The sequence below is a fragment of the Sorex araneus genome, chromosome 10, assembly GCF_027595985.1.
Source record: "Sorex araneus isolate mSorAra2 chromosome 10, mSorAra2.pri, whole genome shotgun sequence".
Lineage (NCBI taxonomy): Eukaryota > Metazoa > Chordata > Mammalia > Eulipotyphla > Soricidae > Sorex > Sorex araneus.
In genome coordinates, this window is record NC_073311.1 from 52139788 (window position 1) to 52148452 (window position 8665).

Consider the following 8665-nt stretch of genomic DNA (forward strand, 5'->3'; position numbering starts at 1 on the left):
CATTCATTATCAATAATTACGAGACTGTCCTGCCTTTCTTACTCTTATCCATAAAAGATACAGCTTAGAGAAAATAAATTCTTAGAAAACACAGCAAAATGTGGTCTTTTTACTTCCCATGTACTTCACCTACGTTTTTTACATTATAAACTGCTGAAAGTTAGACTCAACTTCTTTTAGCTTGACTTAACTATGAATCATACCGCAATGCATATATGTATTTATAGCACTGTTTACATTTTTTCGGTCACATTCTAACATGATTAAATTATTTCTTAAACTTTTTAAGGGTTTCAATTTAAGTCAAATTAAGTCATAGCGTTATTTACTTTGGTAAGGATGACCATTGACGTTTTTACTCTGCGAAATGTTAGTTGATTGGTATTTACCATCCAGAATTGGAGTTCAAGAAAAAAAATAGTTTAGACTATCCAAATTAAAAATCCAAATTTTTTCCAACAATCAAACCCGTGTGTGTGTTCACTACTGAAAAATAATTCACAGCTAACAGGTGTGGTCTCTAACCTCTGGAAGGTTCTTAAGTGCATGTGATTACAGAGGCATCCTAGAACTTCCTAGAATTTATGCCAAAATGGCTTCCAAAACTACTCATTATTTTCATCCAAAAAAAGCTGTAAGCAGCTGAAAGTTCTTGATCCTGTCCTAAATAAAACTAGAGAGAATTAATTAAAACAAACATTATCTAACTATCCTGCTTTAGTAGTTATAATGAGCCAATTGGATACAAATGCTCTTAAAGCCATTCATTCCTTCTGTCATTCATTAATTCGCACACTTATTATTACAATTACACTTTTAGCTAAGTATACACTGTGTACACAAATGCTGTTATCAATGTCCAGTTTTGATCAATATGGATCTTACCCTTTGCTCTTTTTCATGTACTGTTAAATAAAAGTTTTGCCAGTATTTTTACGGTGAAAAAATGCCATTTTTCACATTTGAGATTAAATAGGACACACCAGGGGAAAAAAATCACATCTATTTGTTGACAGCAATCATTTTTAAGCAATGACTAGTTTGGTCGTGAAAACAAAAGCCACTCTGTTCTAGCATAAAGGCAGTTAGATCTCCCACAACTGTAGAAAGAGCTGGCGGAGAAAAAGAGAGAGATTCTCGCTGAAGATCTCAGACTTCCTGCCCAAAGCTGGTGGTTCTCAAAGCTCTTGGCAGTTACTAAAGGGACCAATTCTCTAAGAAGCGCTGAGTGGTTCAAGACCACAACCAGGTCTGAAGTTTATAGCTTCTACAGTTTCAAGAGCTTTCTTTAAGAAAAAGAAAAGGAAGACAACATTCTATAGCCACCCCCAAAGTCTTAGAAATTCTGAGTCCAATAAGGAGCTCCGGAGTTGATGCTAAATTCTACAACTGATTCTAGAGGACAGTTAATCCTGCCTCTGGCATCTCAGTGGTCATCATAGCCACTGGAGTTTGTCAGTTTCAGAAGCAGCTTTCATGAGCCATCCCCCAGAGCATCCTCCTGGAACTGACTCTGGAAAGCAAAGCCCTTCTACCTTCTCCATCTCCAGCAAGAGCCTTTCCGTAACAGATTCCATCCAGAAACTGGACAGACTAAGAGACTCTGGGAGAAAAACTGAAAATATAATAATGCATTCAGTTGATTAAACACTAGGTCCGGAGGATATCATAAAAGCAAGATTTCAATGCCCCTTGAGTTCATTGAACTTATGGCCACTACTGTTCAGTAGAGACATAATTTGAGCTTCCAAATACGGGCCACATATATAATTTAAATTTTCTAGCAGCCATAATAAAATAGAACATGAAATGAGCTTCAATACATTTTACTGAGCCCATTTTATATCAAAATACCTTATTTCAATGTGTAGTCAATATAAAAAGTGTTAATGATATATTTTACATAAACTTTCAAACTAAGATATTATTGAATTACCCCAAATGGCTCTTCTTTATATTATAGTTTATGACCACACTTAGATAGGAATCTGACAATAATAAATTTCAGGGTAAAGCATATAGTCCCAGCAGTGTGTCAATTTTAAGTAAGTCATGTATATTCTCAAGTTTTCAGATTCAATTTTGTACTCAGTAGTTTAAAAAATAAAATAGCTCATCTCAGTTTAAATTCCTTCCCTTCACCCCAATCTTTTTATTATAGGTATGCATGAAGGCCTACAAAACAAGTATAGTTAAAGAGTTTCAAAAATGAATTTCTAGAGCAAATACATATATAATTTAAATTTCCTAGGATTCTATGCATCCTGGGACTCCCATTTTAAAATTCTTTTTATCACCCCTCTTGGTACTATCTTCAGACTTTCAGACTTAAATTTATGGCATACCTCAATTTGTGTTTTCCATCTTCAAAGTGCTCAATATGGCTAGTGTGCACCAAGCCATTACTTGAGACTTCTAGAAAACTAACATTTTGCTTGAGTAAATTCTCAAAATTTTGTTGTCTGAAAATTCTAACCCTGCAAGCAAATGTTACCTGTCAGGCATGCTTGAGCTTCCTTATGACATAAAATATCTAAAGAATTTCCATGAGCCATACTTTCAAAATTCTGAATGGCCCTCCATTGCTGTCCTTGATAAGTTTTAGAGTATGAAAAGAATGTGAATTTATGATGTGCATTCGCTCCCTTTGAAAGAATGAACAGGAGCTGGAGCGATAGTCCATCGGGGAGGGTGTTTGCCTTGCACGCGGCTGACCTGGGTTCGATCAGCGGCATCCCATATAGTTCCCTGAGCACCTCCAGGACTGATTCCTGAGTACAGAGCCAGGAGTTACCACTGAGCACCGCTGGGTGTGACCCAAAAAGAAAAAAGAAAGAAAGGATGAACATTTCTTTTTTAATGTTAACCCTACCCGGCGCTGGAGCAATAGCACAGCAGGTAGGGCGTTTGCCTTGCAAGCAGCAGACCCGGGTTCAATTCCCAGCATCCCATATGATCCCCTGAGCACCGCCAGGAGTAATTCCTGAGTGCAGAGCCAGGAGTAATCCCTGTGTATTGCCAGGTGTGACCCAAAAAGCAAATAATAATAATAATAATAATAATAATAATAATAATAATAATAATAATGCCAGCCCTACCAAAACGAAGAAAAAAAGAGTTTTCTTTTTCACTGAGGTAAATGATAGTTGTTGGGGTGATAACTTTGATGTGACATAATCCTGTCCTTCAATCCTTTTATTTATTTTTTGGCAGTGTCAGGAAATGATTCCAGGTGTCACACATGCAATTAAGTGCTCTACTATGGAGGCACATGCCCAACCCGCTATTTTTATTTTATTTTATTCTATTTTATTTTATTTTATTTTTTGCAGTGCTGGGGATTGAACCCAGGTTTCCTGCATGCAAGGCTTTATTGCTGAGCCCCCTCCCTGCATTGAGGATTTAGAAAATGTTGCACCTTAGGTCTGAGTTGTTTCGGGGGGGGAAACCATGTTATCACTCCTATTGGTTTCTTCTCCAAAACCACTGGGACCAAGTTTTCATGTTTCTAGAAACACAAGCAAAAGGTCTTGTGGTGGGAGAATTTGAAAGGATCACCTGAAAGACAAGTAAGAGTTAGGGAAGGGCTTCGGATGTGAGTCAAGTGGTGAAGGTCTTTCCTTGTTCAAAGCCCCAGTGCATTCCCAGAACCACCCTCCACTGGTACCCCTGGACAGGTCCCTAGTGGCCTTGTGGCATGGTGGGGTCAAAGTGTAGCCCCCCCGGCTGGGGGATGGGAAGGAAACTGGGGGACACTGGTGGAGAGGTCACTCCAAAAGTGGGATTGGTGTTGGAAAATTGTATCCCAGAAACAAATGTATCATGAACAACTTTGGAAATCATGGTGCTTTCATAAAAAATTAGAAAATCAAAATCAAAAAATAAAGTGTTCCCCCCCCCCACACACACACACACTCACACACCACTTTTTTTTTTTTTTGCTTTTTGGTTCACACCCAGCGATGCTCAGGGGTTACTCCTGGCTTTGCACTCAGGAATTACTCCTGGCAGTGCTTGGGGGACCATATGGGATGCCGGGGATCAAACCCAGGTCGGCCGCATACAAGGCAAACGCCCTACCCTCTGTGCTATCGCTCCAGCCCCTCACACACCACTTTTTTAAAAAAGTGGAAAAAAATCTTAGAAATTGTCTGCTTCTACCCTACTCATCTTACAAAAGAGAATCTGAAAGATTAACCAACTCTCCCAAACTAATGTGTCTATCCAGCGGCAAAGCTAGAATAAGACCCCGTAATTCTAGTTACACTCCTTCAGCCCAGACCTCTTTCCACTCTATAATTCTGGTTGCAAAACCCCCTATACTTGGCACCAAGTCTTGTGGCACTTCAATTTTCCTTTTGGACTAAATACATTTTTTTTACATTTTTTTTTAAAAGTGGTAATTTTGTAAATACTGGCAATTTGGTAAAATCTGATTTAAAAAAAGTAATTTGGATAGAAACATGCAAATAAGTCTGTAAACACTCAAAGCTCACCTCAGAGACTCAACCAAGCAAGGCTTTTTGGCCACTGAAAGATGCTCATATCTTTTCAATTAGGACCCCTGGAGAGGAAGCCCCGCAGCTGTGTGCAATTTCATGTTTAATAGCATTTGGAACCCACTCACTGAAACAAGGAATAAAATATATTTTCTCCTTTCTGAGAAAACTTCCTTCTGTCTCTGTGCGGATTCATTCTCTTTTGTCTCATTTTATCCCATCTTCTCACTACACGTTCATCTTCATCGCTTGTCTTCATGTTCCCGATTTGTTTAGATATTAAATCTCTTGGCTATCTGATCTAGATGCTCTTATAGAGGACCAAACTCATTTATTTAGTTAGTTAGTGGTGGGAGTAGTGGGAGGTAGATATGACAATTATGGGAAACAATCTCGCCAAAAAAAAAAAAAATGCGGTGGGGGGAAAGAATCCAATGTATCTCTTGGTCGTTGTTTGCTTCCAAAATTCTTTCTCCTTATCTCTCTAATTTGAACTCTTCCTCTTGGTTAGATTGCTATTTTATCTGTTAGAACTCCTAACTTCACTCTATTCATTCCAGGCTGACACCGTCTGATTTATTTGACATCAAATAAATGAAACTGACTTTATGGTGAAATTGACTTCTCGGCATTTTCATATTCCCCCAACATGGGCTTTGGGGAGTAGAAACAAGGAACAAGAAAATGTGGGCTGAAGGGCGTCAGCAGTTATGGTACTCGCCAAAACCTCCTCCCACTTTCTCCCCAAAAAACAGAATGAGAAAATCCTTAGAGATAGGACAAATCTGACTTGTAAAACTGCAAGAGAGAAAGATTAGTCAAGTGCCACCAGTTTTGGCTTTTATATGGTAAGTCATAATGTTATAGAGAACACACACACACGGACTCATTACCATAAATTATTAATAGTTACCAACATATATCTGAGTATTTACTTTGATAGTATGAAGTACATACAAACAAGTGGGGTAATATCTACTTCTTTCAAGGATTTAGAATTCTAGAAGTAGTGCACCAAAGAACATTCATTGTCTTCTTCCTTTGATTCTGTCTTTACTGGAATTCCTGTCATTCATCACTATTGGTTTTGGTCTCGAGTATAGGATGTTGGGGATGGTGGCCAAAAAAGAATTATGAAATAGTTATTATAAGTATTAGGATAGCATATCATTCTGGAAAGTATGATACTTCATCACTCAACTCTTCTTTGCAGCATAAGAAATACAATATTCACTGTCTGCTCAATAGGTGTAATTCAACTGGTATAACAGGTATAATTGAATTTGTATTAGGTTATATTTTATTACAATTTACAATTACCAACATGTTTCTCACAAATTTCAGAGCTACATCTACCTAATGCGTTCATGTATTGGGCATAAAACATATTTACAAAAATGGTTTTAGCTCAAGCAACTTGCAGTGATTTTCAACATCTTAACCCTGAAACTACCTTTTCTAGCTTTAACTTTGTTTAATTTATAAAAAAATTACTTTCATGATATTTATTATTTATTTATTTATTTATTTAAACTGAATTACTGTGAGGTACACAGTTACGAAGTTTCTCATGATTGGGTGTAAGTCGTACAGTGTTCCAACACCCATCCCTTCACCAGGGTATATTTCCCAATGGACCACCAGTGTCCCCAGTTTTCTTCCCCCCACCCCAAGCCTGATTTTATGTCAGATAGTTTTCTTTTCTCTCTCTCTTCTCTTCTCTCACCACCCCCTCTCCTCTTCCCCCCTCTCTCTTTTGCATTATGGCTTGCAATATAGGTACTGAAAGAAAATTTAACTTTTTGTTTTCTGCTTTTTGGGTCACATCCGGTGATGCATAGGGGTCATTCCTGGCTCATGCACTAAGGAATTACCCCTGGTGGTGCCTGGGGGACCATATGGGATGCTGGGAATCAAACCAGAGTTGGCCGTGTTCAAGGCAAACGCCCTACCCGCTGTGTTATCTCTCCAGCCCCAAGAAACTTTAACTTTTATGTTAGTTAAAGTGAAGGGAATAACATATAAGTGAGTAGCTGTATTGGCAAAGAAGGGACAATTTTGGAGTTTTTAACAATGAAAGTAGGAGTTTAAAATTTAAAGCTTTATTACTAGGACAGGACCCCCTCATGTAAAATTTTGTGTAATAAAAAAAAAAGAAGCTATAAAATACCAGCATGAAAAGTTTAACTTTATGTAAGCCAATTTTTTGAGACAAGGTTTCAAGCATTAAGATGAGTGGTTTTCTCAGAGTATTACTTTATTTTGAAATGAGATGTCACAAGACTTTTTGTGCCTTGTATTATCATTGCTTTTATCATTAAAAGAAACATGTAGTGGGGCAGAAGCGATAGTCGAGTGGGGAGGGCATTTGCCTTGCACACAGTCAACTTGGGTTAAATCCCCAGCATCCCATATGGTCCCCTGAGCAGTGTCAGGAGTAATTCCTGAGTGTAGAGCAAGGAGTAATCCTTGAGAATTACCAGGGGTGACCCAAAAAGCAAAAACGACAAGAAGAAAACAAAAACGAAACTGACAAAAAAAACACCCCACATAACAGGGCCCGAGAGATAGGTAAGGTAAGACACTTACCGTACACCATAGACGGCCCGTGAACACTGCCAGGAGTAAGCCCTCAGCACTGCTGGGTACAGCCCCCAAACCAAAACCAAACAAGCAAACAAAGCCCACTAGAGAGAATGACAGAAAACATAGAAAATATATTATAGTCAAGACTCCTGTTATAATGTTTTTGTTCTTTTTTTTGCTTTTTTGGTCACACCTGGCAATGCACAGGGGCTAATTCTGGCTCTGCACTCAGGAATCACCCCTGGCAGTGCTCAGAGGACCATATGGGATGTTGGGAATCGAACCCAGGTCAGCCGCATGCAAGGCAAACTGCCCTACCCGCTGTACTATTGCTCCAGCCCCGTTATAATGTTTTGATTGTGTTTATTTTCATTATTTTGTATTCCAATTTCACGATCTGTTCAGATCTATGCTTCATAATCTGTACCCATAGTAGAATGAAATAGTATCCTAAGCCAAAGTATGGAACCTGACATTTACAGGGGTCTAGGAGGCTTACATAGTATAAAAATGTAAAAACAATTTGGCTCATTAGTAGACCTCAGGAACCCAGCCACAGTCATGTTCAAGGCCATTCTCCACATGCTTGGACGAGCCTCACGCATGAAGGAACCAGCAGAGGAACCCAGGTGTGCGGTACCCGGGGCTGAGATCTCCAAGCTTGCTCGAATCAGGACTGGGCCTCCTCCACCCAGATTCCCTATTTTTCAGAAGCGAGGCATCACACCCAGAAACTGCTCCTGGCACCGTGTAATCCCATCAACGGCCAAGATCCAGAGACTATAAAACAATGCTCCCAGAACCACACATCGGCAGCTCGACCTTGTATTGTCTAGTTCTCCCTCTCTCGGGGAACCCAGTAAGCTACCAAGAGTATTCCACCTGCACAGCAGAGGCTGGCAAGCTCCTCGTGGCATATTTGATATGCTAAAACCAGTAACAATGCTGGGTCTCATTCCCCTGGTCCTGAAAGAGCCTCCAATGTGGCACCAATGGGAAGGTCAAGTAAAGAGAGGCTGCTAAAATCTCAGGGATCGGACGAATGGAGATGTTACTGGAGCCTGCTCGAGCAAATAGATGAACAACGGGATGTTCATCAGTGATACAGTTGAGCTCTTGCCTTACATATGTGAGGTCCCAAGTTCCATCCCTGACAGCCCAAGGTCTCCCAAACACTGCAACAACTCCAAGCACTGAACTGGGAGTATTCCAAAGCACAGCCAGGTGTGACCCAAAAAAACAAATACAAAGAAAGCAGAAGAATGCCATTTCATTTTAATATCTTTAATATACCATAATGCTGGCCAGCTATGTCATTATCTCTAATTAGTATACACCAAGAGAACAAGTTAATTGTCCTGCGCGCTCAGTTGAATAACATCTGTGAGATGGTTAAAAAAAAAATACAACTTTGTAAACATATGACTTTCAGGTGTCTCTATTCCATTCTCTTTACTTTTGGTTTGGGAGTTACACCTGGTGATGCTCAGCTCAGGCTGACTCCTGGCTCTGGGCTTAGAGATCCTGGTGGTGCTCAGGAGATCATATGTGGTGCTGAGGACCAAACTCGGGTCAGTTGT